This window comes from Ambystoma mexicanum, chromosome 5p (genome assembly GCF_040938575.1).
Source record: "Ambystoma mexicanum isolate Mex_15411 chromosome 5p, UKY_AmexF1_1, whole genome shotgun sequence".
In the NCBI taxonomy this organism is placed as follows: domain Eukaryota; kingdom Metazoa; phylum Chordata; class Amphibia; order Caudata; family Ambystomatidae; genus Ambystoma; species Ambystoma mexicanum.
Window position 1 is genome coordinate 9,830,310 of NC_090930.1, and position 15,337 is coordinate 9,845,646.

The following is a 15,337-nucleotide window of genomic DNA, read 5'->3' on the forward strand; positions in this document are numbered from 1 at the left end:
GTCTGACTCCAAGTGGGTCTTTGGAGGGATGGAGAGGCCCTTGAGGGCCATGTAGGTGATCGTGGCCTGGCTCCAGCCTGACATCTTGGAGGGCTGGGGGCATGAGGGGCAGGAATCATGACAGCCACGGAGGATCAGCGTGTCAAGTAAATCAGCAGGCTGGCAAAAACACCTTTTCAACCTTGTGTAGCGTGCCCCATGTCCTTCACCGTCCACAGCCTGTTTGCCGACCATGGCACACTGTCTAACTGGACCCTATCTGAGACGAGGTCCCATCTGCAGTGCCATTTTGTGGGAATGTATCCATTCATAACGTCTGCTGAAGGACACAAACACCAAGAATGAGAGACCGGCACAGCTCTAGTGTGGCAGTCAAAGGTTTATTCATTCAGAATGCACTCAAGCGGAGAAGAAGTGACAGCTTCGGTTTCGCTTGGACCGCTGAGGTTATTCTGGAAACAAACAATCTTTATACACTTTGTGTTCCATTTCGTCATGACAGGTGTTAAATCACAAGCTAAACATGAACACGGAGTCAGGGTCTCAGGCTACTGTCAGGCTATCAGGATTATTTTCACTCATGGAGCATCTTCCAAGAATAAATGTATACATGCGATGCAAGGGGTGTTTTTACTGCAAGGCAATCATACTATGGTCGCACGCCCAGAATGACATGATTAGCGAACTAATGTTCACTCATTTTGCAGAGTGCCTACGATTACTTTGTTCGCAATTTTCCACAAGGGCTTACTTTTTCTGGGCCAAAGGGATCATCCCGGATTGATAATATGTGGATCAGTGCTTAAGCTCCACAAAATTTCTGTACTTGACTCAAGTGTTCCATTCATTTAGTGACATGTGGGGTGCAACTCCCGTTCACCGCCTCCCGTAGATCTTTAGACATAGAGGTAATGGGTGTGGAGAAACAAGGAGTAAAATGGGGTGATGTGCTAAGAAACATCTTCAAACCTAAAATGTGCAACTCTATATTGTGTGACATCGAAGCTATTTGTACTCCTAACGTTGGTGCTGACGTTATATTGGGCAACTATGATGCCGTGATGGAAAATCTACAGGCAATTTATACCAAGCCTGCTGCACAGATTTTTAAAAAAGGGAGTTATTGAAGGAAGAGTGGTTCGATGAGGAAGCAAAGTTTGATCTAATGTATTATCTGAAGGAGGGCTTAGTGGTAATCTCAGGATGGCCTACAAATCTTTGGTCCAGAAGAAAAAGGTTGCCTTTAACCAGGACAGATGGAATGCCTTTCTTTTGGCATGTTCAACTGGTGTTTCTCGCCTGCTCTGGAAAATGGTGGCTCCTAACGCCCCGCAGTGTAGTATATCTCCCTCCTTATGCCATACGCACTTTGGGGAGTTGTACCAATCCAAGGAGGCCCAGCTGGAGGAATGTGCATTCCTTCAGAATCTATTAACCCTACAGATTAATGCTCTGGTGATAACAGAGAAGCAAGTAGAAAGGGCAACCCAAGCACAATCCGGGGGTAAATCACCAGGCCCTGATAAGATTCCAGTGCATCTATTCAAATATGAGTTGACAATTGGGCCTCATCACAAGGTTGGCAGTGTAGCGGCAGTAATTGCGCCGGGAGGCCACCAATGCAAATAATGTTACTGCTACTCGCTCTGGCGCAATTTGTCCCAGATCACGAGTAGTGGTAAGGCTGTAATTCCCAATTTTTTAAGAGTCTATAGTAATCTATGCGGATATTAAATGCAATTACCGCTGGGAGTAATAGCACCAGAGATAATAGTGCCGAAAATGGCTGTGCACAGGTGGAAAGCTGGAGAATTACCTTCAACTTTCCACCCAACTCAGCGTTACTGCCACATTTAAGGGCTACCGCCCAACTCGTGAGGAGGCCCAATATGTGTCCCTTTACTGTGCTGTCTGTTCAATGATGCACTGGATAGTAGAGTAATACCAAGGTCATGGTGCAACGCAGAAATTATACCGATCTTTACTAGGGTCATCTTAGAGCGCTAACAGTGTTGGGTGAAGACAGCTGGTATAATCAGCCACCTGTCAGCAGGTTTCCGGAAAGGGTGCAGCACCATTGACCAGAGTTTTTGTCTCTGCCTAATCCTGCATAAATATACCATCTTCAATAGAGCAAGGATTTACATGGTCTTTGTGGATTAAAAAAGGCCACAATCGATAGCGTCCCCAGAAACTCTCTGTGCTAAGTGTTGGGTAACTAAGGCATCCCACAGAACCTATTATCCCCAATTCAACTTTTTTATACAAAAAACACAGCCTCCATATGCTGGGGATTAGGGGGTGAATTGACAGACCCAATCCCTGTAAAGAGAGTTGTAAGGCAGGGATGTGTGCTGGCCTCGCTCCTCTTTAGTATGTTCATTGATGAGATCATTGAGGAGCTGGAGACACGCAGCCTTGGCCCGTCAAAACCTGGGAGCATCAGGGTTCCTGCTCTATTATTAGCTCTTTTATTTGCGAATGACGCTGTTCTGCCGGCTACGTCTCCTATTGGTCTTAAGTCCACCCTGGCAAAGTTCATAGGGAAATGTAATGATTTGGGTCTCAAATTAAATTAAAAAAAAGCTAAAACACTGGTCTTCAGACCCCACCTAGCCCAATCTTTAAAGGTGGACATTCAGGTGGATTGCACCTTTTGGAACAGGTGTGATCCTACGACTAACTACCTAAGAGTTAGGTTTACGGAGAATGGCTTGTGGACCCAGCAGGTTATTAAATCATCAGCAACACTTGAAAAGTATTGTGGTTCAATAGGGTGATTTCATCGCTCCCATTATAGTGATGCCATTAGCCCAGTCCTAAAGGGACATCAGATGCAGGCAGTTGCCATGTCACTGTAGGGTTCTCAGCCATTTGGACACCTAGGAGTGAAATCACTGACCATAGCTGAGACAACATTTTTAAAAATGTTACTCATGTTACCTAGCTACACCAAGCACCAGTATGTTTCTGGAATCTGACCTCCTACCGGTCAATGACAAAGCCAGACTTAAGCCCCTCTTGTACTAGATAAGGATATGCACCTCACCAGATTTGGTTATTTACAAAGATGCACTGGTGCAAGTCGTTGGAGATGGATATATCCCTTCCAGGGTTCACATTTATAAAAACAAAATAATATCTACATTAAACATGGACCAGTACTGGAGGAGCCCTGAATTGAAGACAGAGTAAATCTGTAGGTGGCATCTGTTCACATCATAGGCTGGTAGAGGAATCTCCCACACTCAGCTCAGTCTGCCCTGTCGATTGTTTAAACCCAATTTTGGGGTTGAGTCCTATTTGGATGTGATTGGTCCACTTTGTGCCCGGTGTTTATATATACATTTTCGCTTCAACATTCCCAAGGTGGCATCTTTTATGCAGAACTGGCAAGGGTCAAGGGGTAAAGCATGCCCGGTCTGTGGGGCATGCGATACCCCCACCACATCACCCATGAACCCCTCCACATGGTACTTCACCTGCATGATGTACCCTGACCTTGTGACACATCATCACATCCATGACTGTGGCAGCTGGCTAAACAGAATTGCAGTCCCAACATACACATGTAACAAGTTAATGATAAAGTGAGGCCCTGCTGGCCATGTGACAATGTCATGGCATCAATCTCCAAGGACAAATTGTTCACCAATGACAGAATCAAACCTACCCTCAATGTGTGCCACATGAGCAAACACTGGGCAGGTGTCTCACAGCCTGAGCCGCATTGAGCAGCTATTCCTAGAACAGAATCCCTAATAAACACATCACTGGTTTGCCCATGTGTGAGGGACATGGCAATCAGACAGTGCCCACACACCAAGACAGCTGCATTGGGCAGCCAATGTGTAAATACTATGAAATGCCAATAGTGTATCCCAGTGTAAGAGGTTGACCAACATCAGCAATGATGGTAACTGTACACACACATGCTGGTGAAGGGGAAAACAACACCTGTGTGTTACACAGCATCAAGCAAATCATGTGCAAATGTCCTGAACATGCAACACTCCCACAGTCACCCCACCCACCTCACTCCTAAATACAGTGAGGGCTAATACACAGTCATGCTGCACATGTGAAAGGAACTGCCATTTGCCCATGCACACACAAAATCCCACTTCACACACCACCACCGGTCCGACCCATGTGTATTCTCACCCAGCAAATAAACCCCAAACATTACACATGCAAGTAAGCAACCACACACATGACTAACAATGGGCAGGACCAGGGCTACTAAATGGACTACCAAACAGGCACACTGCAAAAATAACTGTGACAATGAGCCTGAGAGTAAAAATGAATATATTCAACTGTTGTATTGTCCGCATACATACAGTAAAAAAAATCATAAAATATGTCAAATTGGAAAAATAAAAATGTCCATGATAGTTTTACCTTGCTGCTGGTTACTTTGTTGCTTTTATATTACATTGATTGATTGATTTTAGAGTGTACATTTTATTGTAATTTTAGTTCATAGATTATTAAGATCCTTTGTTAAGAGTGCTTCTAGTGTTGCCTCTTATCTGCAATATTCTAACTTGCTGCATAACTTTCAGTGCAAGTTAAAACAGAGTTGATTCTCTGCAGGCACGTGTTGTCACCGCCATAGAACTACAACACCCATCATCCTTGTAGTTCTTTGTACGTTTGTGAGTGGAAACCTGGCACGAATACGAACGGGCAAGTTGGTCAGCAGCCGCACTCGCCCGTTGCGCCGCCTCACATAACAGCAATATGGGGATTGCTGAGGTACTTAAAGGGATAGTGCGGTCAAAAATATTATTGTCCCTATTGTTCGGGCATGTGTTTTTCAGCATACAGTGATCGATCGTAAAAAACTTTCCTATGCATCTTACTTTGGTTTTCCTCACTTTTACACATGCGAAACCGCAAAGTCTCCCTTCAGCCGTGTTCCAGGCTTTTTGCGCTGGCATCATGCCCATCCATCCCCCCCTCCAGTATCAAAGTACCAGCATCACTGGTGACATCATGAATAGGGTGCACATTCTAGCATTGCATGGGTGAGAGGCCTACAGAAAAGTTGATACTATATGGGAAACAAGCTTATAATTGGCTGCTGTCTCTCCATTGATCTTAGCACACGTGGGTCCGCTGGGCTCATCTCCGCCGAGTGCAGGTCAGGGCAAGGGAGCACATATTTTTCTAACTAAAACAAACAACAGGATCTGATAATGCAGAAATAATGGCACACATAAAATCTAGCATGAATAGGTCTATTCCGGTCGCATGAGCTAATATATTGGCATTCTAACCTTTACCCTTTTAGATTCTCTTTGATACCGCAAACTCTTCAACCCCAAAGGTTTGATTTGCCATCTGGCCTGCTTGAGTCCTCATAAGATAGATAGATGTTTGTTGTTCTTTGGAAAATATATTGCCAAACTGGATTAGAGCTGTGTTGGGTGTCCATGAGTGATCGGTGCCCTTGAGGGTAGGATGGGTATCACCATCAAAGTATCTGGGTGGGGTCGGAGATGGGGGACTCTGGACTGTCGGGACGGTGGTTTAGGGCACGGGAAGTTTAGAGGAGATGAATAAGCACTTGACTTATGACTTCTCACTGTCATACGCTCTTCACAGATCACATTCTTTTGGAAATCATACCACAGGATTGTAACAAGGAATGGCTGGCTTCCGTGAGAACAGGGCCTATGCAGAGCTGGCAAAGGGGAGGGGATGGTGTGGGCTGGAGGTGCTGCGGGATGATGGGTGAGAGCTGCATTTCTGTTTTTTGTGCCTGGTAGAAAAGTTGGCATTGGGACTAGTTCACAAATGGTTTCTTATGGCTGAGCCGGTGGCTATAAAGTATTTCTTTATTTTCTATGGGCTGTGGTGCAACAGAATGCCACCGCGGTGCCTACGCCTACCTCTTTGGCTATTACATATGGTATGATTCTAGAGCAACGCAAGGGTGGGGGCAAGGATCGTCTACTTACCAACAATAGTGACCATTGTTCACATGGCCTCCCCAGACCCAGTGTCCCCAGTGTCTCCAAGCTCCCCTCTAAAAGACCCCGGCCTGGCAATTCACATAAGTGTGTCTCCCTTCAGCAGTGTTCCGGGCCTTATTCGCTCGCCTCATGCCCATCCTTCTCCCCTCCAGCATCAATGGCATTTCGCACATGTGGCCATGCGCAAGCAAGGGGGCTGGGTGGGTGTAAACGGCCAAGGTGCCAAACACCATGTACACTTCAAATGGAATCATCTGCATGGTGACCATTGTTCTCATGGCCTCCCCAGACCCAGTGTCTCAGACTCCCCTCTGCAAGACCCCAGCCTGGCAATCCACATAAGTGTGTTTCCCTTCAGCAGTGTTCCGGGCCTTATTCGCTCGCCCATACCCGTCCTTTCCACCTCCAGAATCAATGGCATTTCGCACCTGGGGCCATGCGCAAGCAAGGGGGCTGGGTGGGTGTGAACAGTCGAGGTGGCAAACACCATGTACACTTCAAAAGGAATCTTCTGCACAGTGACCATTGTTCTCATGGCCTCCCCAGACCCAGTGTCTTCACTCTCCTCTGCAAGACCCCGCAACAAACACGTCACACATTGACATACACACTCTCTTTTCTAATCCTCTATAAACACCTTGCCAATTAACAGGCGAACATCTCTGTGTTCAGTAAGGTATATTTTTGTTGTGCAACTTGTTCCCTGGATAGTTGCTCCCTTGCTTGATGAATTGCCTTGTCTGTCATCCAGATAAAGGTGTTAGGTCCCCAAATTTCCTTCTCTTTATTTATATACTGCCAATCTCAATTTGTTTTACTATTCCCACCATTTGAAACAGCCATTGTTATATATATTTAGCCCAAGGACTTCACATTTGTCTAATGTTTCAAGTATTTTCATCTCAAAAAATACCACATTGCATCTTTGTCCATTGCAATAGAATAGAATATTTCATGGGACATGTATGTAAGCATATTCTCTTTTGATGCATGAAAGTACATGCAACAGATGAGTAAGACGTTATGAATAGCGGTATACCAATCATATCTGTAAAACAGTTACCGTGGTGTTCATTCAAAAATGCTAAACATGTTTTTCCTCTTTGAAAATAACTAATATTGCATAGAAATCTTTAAAACAATCACATCAATCACTGGCATACAGCCATTTTTTTAAATTATTTCTATATTTCTATAGACGTCTAACAGACAAATGTAGAATGCCGTCCTGTATGGTACTCGGTTGCCCTTCTAAGAACCATTCAAAAAGTCCAGACATGGTCCTGCATACATTCCAGAAGGATATTGATTTAATAAGAGAATGGGTTAAATACTGTGGTTTTTGGGTGGACGAGATTGAAAGTAGAGCCCAAGCTGTTTTGACGGACGTGAGGTCCAATCGATTCTGCATCTGCAGCTGGCATTTTACCGATGATATATATGACGGATCGGAGTACACTAAGAAGCGTCGACCCCAAATTCATCGTAAATTGCTTACACATGCAATTCCAACCGAATGTATGCACATGCTGCCTCTGGTGAGTCCTGCGTGATGAATCAGCTGTGGTTGTTGTTATGTTGGACAACGGGCTGCATAAATAAGTACTATGAATGCTCTCTCTATCAAGATCTGGTAGGGTACTGAAATGGTAACTTCATGAATGGATTTGAGCTTTCGGGGTATATTTACTTCTAAAGTGTCTAACTAAGGTTTCCATTGCTGCAAGATAGCATTGAATTTTTACTATACTAGATTTCACTACATTGGTCCCCGTTTTCTTGAGCCTCTAACAAATCTAACAATTATAACCATTATAAAACAATGCCATTGTTCCCTTTAAAAGTCACATTGTGTTTTCATAATCAGTTGCTTGACATGTTCCTTTTTCGTAGAGCACAGTGATGGATGCACAGACCCTCACAAGAGTAGACACCACCGGCATGTCCAGTGTCCCAATGGTTAGCCCTACTGTATCTGTCCACACATATAATACAACTATGTTTTTCCCTTGGCCCACTTTATGACAATGTTCAGAAAATGAAGGAACAAGATTCTGCATCAATTTCATTTCCAGAGTCAACATCAAGTTCGCTCGCCTATCAAGTAATTTTTTATACTTGTCCTTTACAAAAATGTGGTATGCTTGCAATTTAAAATGAAATGAAAACTTTTATGTTTGCTATCGGTTAGTGACACTAAGTGGCATGTATGGGTGTCCCTCTATATGCACAATTGTTTGAATCTCACTGTCACAGTCCCATTTCGCTGTTTTCATCCGTACTAAAACAAGACTGTGTTACAGCTGGATTCTGGAACTTCGGCCACATTCACTTCATCCATTGCAACTAGTCCAGAGTATGAGGTATGCTGTTCAAGGAATGTACATAAGGTTTTGAAATAGAAGAGAAGGCACATGGACAGAGGTAAACATAACCTAACATTGGCTACTATTGGACATCACATTGCATTTGGAATACATTTTAATGTTGTAATATTTCCTATTCAATCAAGTTGGTTCTGTTTGTATATTTGTACAGATGTTGGTTTGAGATAAAAATGAAAAGTGCTGAATCTACACCCTATAAAAATGCTATTTTTTTCAGCCCGCTGGTGCGGTGGAAAAAGAGAATGCCACGGTTTCCAAGAAAACAAAGAAAACAAGGCTAACAAATAAACAAGTTTCCTTTGTAGAACTTTTTAAGCTGTTGATTTATTCATATAACGTGTTTGTATATAAAGTGGTATCTGCTGTGTGTGTGCTATACATTGAGCATGTTCCTCAACACATCTTTTAGAGGCCCAAGGAAGCGAAGTATAAAGACACAGACAACCAATTAAATAAAAGATGTTGCTTGCCAAACTGATTTCACAATGAAGCAACTACTATTTGGGGTGCAGCGTGATCCAGCCACTAAGCAGACTTGTGATGCTTTTGACCAATGGCCAGAAACTGAATATAATGTGACCGGCGATCCGTGCAAAGTGTCCATGGACCATTGCTACCAAGCGAGAACTCGACAAGATGAGACGGAATACAATGAACATGCATTGCAATTCCTTGCAGACCCCTTGACACAAACTACACCAGCCAAAAATTGTCCACCAAAGAAACATTTGATTATATCTATTTCTCCAATGTGCATGCAAATATCACAACCTGAAATAAAAGAGATTGAAGCTTCCACGGAACTGACCGAGGAACTTGCTAAAGATCTCGACTTCAGTTTGCCGAGTTCTCTTGATATGTCCACCACAGCCGAATCACAAACCACATTCATGCCGGACGATTGGCCAATAAATGAGCAAGAATACATTGTATTTGACAGCTGCCTGCTGGAGATTGCACAGATGTGGAAATGTGTCCATACATTAAGGGGAACATATGCGGGCAGCCATTGGTGAATGTATCTCGTGTATTACAAGGCACTAACCTGAAAATCCAAGCAAGCAAGCTGTGTCTACCTCCATAGTACATTTTCATGGTCCACTCAACCGATGTTGGGCAAAGTGCCAGCTGGAAATCTACTATGTTCAGCAGCTTTACTGTTCAGCGGGTCGACTTTCAGTAAGATGTCCAGTTTCTGTCAATTTGTGGGACTTCAGTTCCTTGCTAAAACCCAGTACTACAAATATCAAAGGAAATTCGTATTCCCCGCTATTAGTCAAGCCTGGAAAGTTGAACAGATGTCAATCAAAAGCACGTTCTCTGGCAAACGTTTTTGGCTAGCTGGCGAAGGACAGTGTGACAGCCCAGGATTTTCAGCAAAGTACTGCATATACCACTTTCAATCCATGGAAAGTAACTAATAGTGAGTTTGGAGATAGCACAGGTGTCCGAATGTACATCTTCTGTGGTCATGGAGAAACATGGTTTCATCAAATCCGTCAAATTTCTTCAATCAAGGGGGATGAAAATAGAGCTAATGGCCACTGACAGGCATGTTTCCACAAATCAGTCAATAAAAAAATGACAGCTGCTGGTAGAAAAAAAGTGTCTGAAGAAATATTAAAGTGGTGTCAGTCTATCAGCAACCATTTTTGGTGGAGCTCCAAAACTTGTGAAAGGTCTGTAGAAATTCTACTTGAGAAATGATGCACCATTGTTCCAACGTACACTCATGGACAGAAAGCCAACATTTTCACGAATGTGCACATGGACCTTTATCTGAGGAGCAGAAATGAAAAAATAAGTGGTTGGTGCCATATACACCTCCACACAAAGCTTTTCAGAAGATTGTATACTATAAAACGCTTTCAAGAGACATGAAGGGGCTCACAGAATTCTGTCATACTGGAGATTTAGAGGTGTTCGACAATATATGCCTAATCTACAGGCCCAAAAGGTTGCATTTTTGGCATAGACTGTATGGAGGCCAGAACAAAACTACCTGTACTTGCGCACAATGAGAATGTTGGGAGGGAACAAGGGAAAAACGCAGGACATTATGGGAATCACTGTTACCTCAAGGCCTTCACGAAAAAAATCAAACAATGGGTGGTTAAGCCAATATACCAGGATTTGGAATTTGAATTTGTGAAAGATTTGACATTGAATGTGTTGGCCATGCATACTCATGGAATAGATCCAGATTTTGTTCCTAGGACACATATAGTGCCACCAACATTGAAAACGAGCCCTGTCTACCTAAAGGGGTACTTGTAGAACAGTTGATAAATAATTAGTAGCTGTCTTCACATCTGCTTACAATAACATTTTTAATATGTTCCCCAATGTTTATACATCGTACATCAACACCTGAATGCTATTACTCTACCTTTCTATGTGTTGAGACTTGAATGTCGTGTAGGCAGAAGAGTCCTCTGTCCCCAAATGCCACACAGAGAGAACTCAAAGTCACTCCCTGTGCGACCATTGAGGCCACAGGTGGAGATGGTCAACTCCGGAACCGCGAACCTCTGGGACCCCGATCCGCTGCAAGAAAATACTGATTAAGTACCAAGCAAATGACAGTAAATGACAGTGCCAAAATAACGTGAAAAAGGTCTTACCAGAGGGGTCAGGAGAAAGGCAATGAACCTATGAGGTAAGGGTCCGGGACTCACGTGGGCAGGTAGACTGTAGTCCCAATAATGGCGTGAGAACCACCTGATGACAAGAACGTGGTTTGGTAGCTGTGGAGCTTGAAAGCAAGAAGTTCCAAAGAAAACCAGATGCAAAAGGAAAATCTGTGTTGCAGTCCAAAGAGCAGTCCGAGTTCAAAGCACAGGCAAATCCAATGTAACAAAGCCAGTAAGGTAATCCAAGTGAAGTCCAAGTAAGCAAACCGAGGTCAAAAATCCAAAAAGAGTCAAGAAATCCAAAGAAACACATAGCGGCAAACAGGTTGCAAAGAACAGCTGTGAAGCAGCGAGTATAGGGAGAGTCGTGTTTAAATACTCGCGCTTCTGGCATTACTTCCCGTCACATGATGTGCTGCCGTATCATGTGAGTGGATCCCCAGGTCACGTGAGCACACAGCGCTGGTCACGCGATGCGGCAGCATAGTAGCGTTCCGCCGATAACCTAGGCGCCAAGCAAGCTGCCAATGCAAAAAAGGACGAAACCTGGAGAGCGTTCTGTTGCGGGTGAAGCATGCATGTGCACGCGAGTCATCAGGAGGCCCACGTGAGTGCCGGAGTGTGAAGGGGGAATTAGATGGGACAGAGGGAGCGGGGCGCGCTATAGTAATTCCAGAGTTCTGGGCAATGGCAGGAGTGGCAGTATTAACAGGTGTGTGTACAAGGGAGGGTGTGACACGATGCTACAGACAGTATTCAAATATATTTAATTATGCAGATTACATTTGGGGTATGATTCATTAATATATTTCATCCGGTCAAGTGGCACAGCAAGTAGAGCGCTCGCTTTGACATCCCTGCAGAGCCTGTTAACGCAGGTTCGATGAGCACCACACACCGTGGGTAATAATAAGCAGCGCTCAGATACCTGAGGGTTCGTAGCGCCATATAAATGCCTAATTATAATTATTCACCTTCCCTTCATCGATATTTATGTTTCTCGAACGATAAGACACATGTCTGCGCTTGCTATTCATAATATAAAATATTGAAAATGGAATTTCCCTAGCACATCGGTGCTGCACTGCCCATTATTGTTGCTGAAATAATGATGGGCAAATGGATATTAGCCATCAGTCAATGGGACACTGAGCCTTGGTGTCTGTCAAATCCTTAATTCTTGACCCAAACCAAATACACATATGCAGTGCTTGGCACTGGCACTGAACACCTATGGTGGGTAGGATTGTCATAGCAATGACCTGTGTCAACCCCCTAACTTCCAGAATGTTCTGCCTTAGCAGTATTATTTTTTAAACACCTCTGCGATTAGGCCCCTTTTTACTCTCTCTGATACTATTTCAGTATTTTGATGTGTGAGCTTTTTGGGGTTCTCCATAGCTCTACATAGCACACCATTGTGTCCAGAATATAATTTTCAACAAAAGTATCATCTTTGTCAACATTTTGGCAATTAGTGCCTGCTGTTGCTGGGTTCCATAGAGTGTGATTCCATGTTTTGCTTTGCTTTGCATGCTCCCCTCCTTGTGTCCTACCCTTGTGTTTTTCACAGCCCCCTCCAACACCTTTCCACTTCTTCTCTCTGCCTACCAACTGCCTACCGGGGAATCATTCTGCCTTCTCCGCCGGAGCTGGAGCTCACTAGCACTGCCGTGTGCTGCAGCAGCAGCACACCACCTAATAACAGGCCTGTGGCATCGAGGTAAACCCATGGCACTGTTCCAGATGCTTGGATGACCCTCCAACCCCCGACCTGTTTTTCATAATTACCAAATGCGCGCCTTGCGCTCCATACACCTGTTTCACCTATCTCATTTTACCGTATGTGCGACAATTTCTGTGAGTTCAATCTTCACCTAATTTGGAATAATTGAGGCGATCTCATTTAAGGTGGCCACCGCCGCCCCGAAAATATCCTGTGTTTGACCTGCTTCACCAAGTGCCTGCCCCCTGGCCTGCAGGAGCGAGCGGGTTGGTGCTGTTCCCTGCCTTAGCCACCCCCAATAGCCGGAGGGCGTGAGCCGGCCTGGGAAGTAAGGCCAAGAAAGAAGGCATGCTGACTAGGCTTCATGCTGAGAGCTGCCAGGAACCTTGTTCACTCACTATGCAAGTGAGTCATCCGTTACCCTTGAAGAACGAGGTGAGACTATGCCAACCTCCATGTGCCTGGACATATACAAACTGCCTTGAACGATCTACCTGTCCTATATCGATATAAGGCAACACATGGCGGCTACAGCACGTGCATCCTTTGCCTGGGTGCCTGCAGTGAGCATAATATACAGACTGTACGCACTCTGCCACTGTTTATGGACACATTGGGATCTACTTTACTTTGCATGTCCTGTCCTGTAACTGCTTCATCATGGTAGTACATGCATTCTAACCATGTGCTGTTAATAGCTTTCAGTGCCCGACGTGCTCTACCCGCGCCCACCCGCCGTGCGGCAACTACTTTATCCAGTGACCTGTCTGCCTCCCTCTGGTACATCGCACCTTTTGGTTTGTCATTATTATGCCTAAACTATCTATATTGTAAACCGTAGCTCTCTTTTGATTTGCACGGTCAGCCAATGATTTCAAGTCCTCCCAGCTAGGTGCTCATTCTGAAGCCTCCAGCACATGTCGTGATAATAGCTACGTACATTTTTAGGATCTGGTACTGCGAGCTCACTAGTCATTTATGACCGCATGCCAACCTTGCCCTTCAAAAAGCTATTTACGCCTGTTCTGTAAATGATAGCACTCTCTGTATGACTTGTGGCCATTGGCATCGCAAATTACTTTACATTTGTTGTTAGTCGACTCCATTAATGATTGTGGCTATGCTTATGCTGTAACTAATATGCAGAGTAATGAACTTACCTTTTCAATATGCTCATCCAAAGGTGCCAATTCAGGACACTTTGTATATTCTAATGGCAACCATGTTGCTTCCACGGTTAGTGCTTTTCTTAAACCTTATTTTCGGTGTCACACACCTTATCATGACCAAACCAGTACTGAGAATAGGCACCCTACAACCCAATGACCCTCTTCACAGGCATCACATCACACCTATCACACACCTCACTATGGCCACCAGACTACTGCGATCGGATGATATCCCTCCGTCGAAATTCTTAACACCATGCCTCAACATTTACCTGCACAACCCACTGAAGCTCCCTCCGCTAATCCCTATTTTAAAGTACACTGACACCCAAGCTAAAACAGCATCGTCCTCTATCATAAAGGTTTAACCTCACACTACCTTGCCTGTAAATGACACTGCCACCCTGCATCCAGCTCCTGTATGTGCCACCTCACACAACACCGTCACTTCATGTAACACACTTCTGAGGAATTCCAGATTCGGCACCAGATTCTCACGCCAACTCACACAGAAACCCAAAGTTGAAGTCAATGTCATAAATGCCACCATGACTCCGCACTCTGTATCTACACGCTGCCCAGCACCCAATACTGCTTCATCAGGCCTTACACTGCTGAGAAACTCTAGACTTGGTGCTAGATATTCGCATACACAACATACACAGATTCCTAAAACTAATATAACAGCTGCCACTCCCAACGACTTTTCCACCTTGAGACCGATGAAAATTGATAATAATTCCAAATTACAAACACTATCACCTAGTAAGATCGCTAATGCCATCAAAGCAGGACTCATCAACGCTAGATCCCTCCAAGCACATGCCTTGGACATAGTTGACAGTTTAACTCTCCACAACCTTGATTTCATTGCTATCACGGAAACCTGGCTAAATTCCACATCTGGACTGTCACTAGCACTGGCCATTCCAGACAATTACACGATTCTACGTGCAGATAGAGAGGCCAACTCAAATAAGGGAGGTGGGACTGCGTTCATTTATAAAACAGCAGTTAAGCTAAGAATGATCAATAAGCAAGAGTTACTATCCGCTGAGCTACTCTCCACTTCCACCATCACTATGCATTTGATATACCAACCCCCCGGTACTGACTCCACCTTTGAAAACGATGCATCATATCTACTGTCCGCCAACACCAAAAGTAAATCCCAGGTTATTATTTTAGGAGACTTTAATCTGGGGCTCCATGATCCTAAAGACGCCAAAGTCTCTGCCCTTAAGGATACGATCTCGGAGCTAGGGTTCACACATCGTATAAATGACCCTACACACAATAAAGACAGAATACTAGATTGGCTAGCTGACCTTAAATGTAGCGTCAATGTACAGTCCAATATTCCATGCACATGGTACCGACCATCATTTAATCTTGTTCACCATTGACAAGACAGCACCCCTCAATACACAAACTCAAG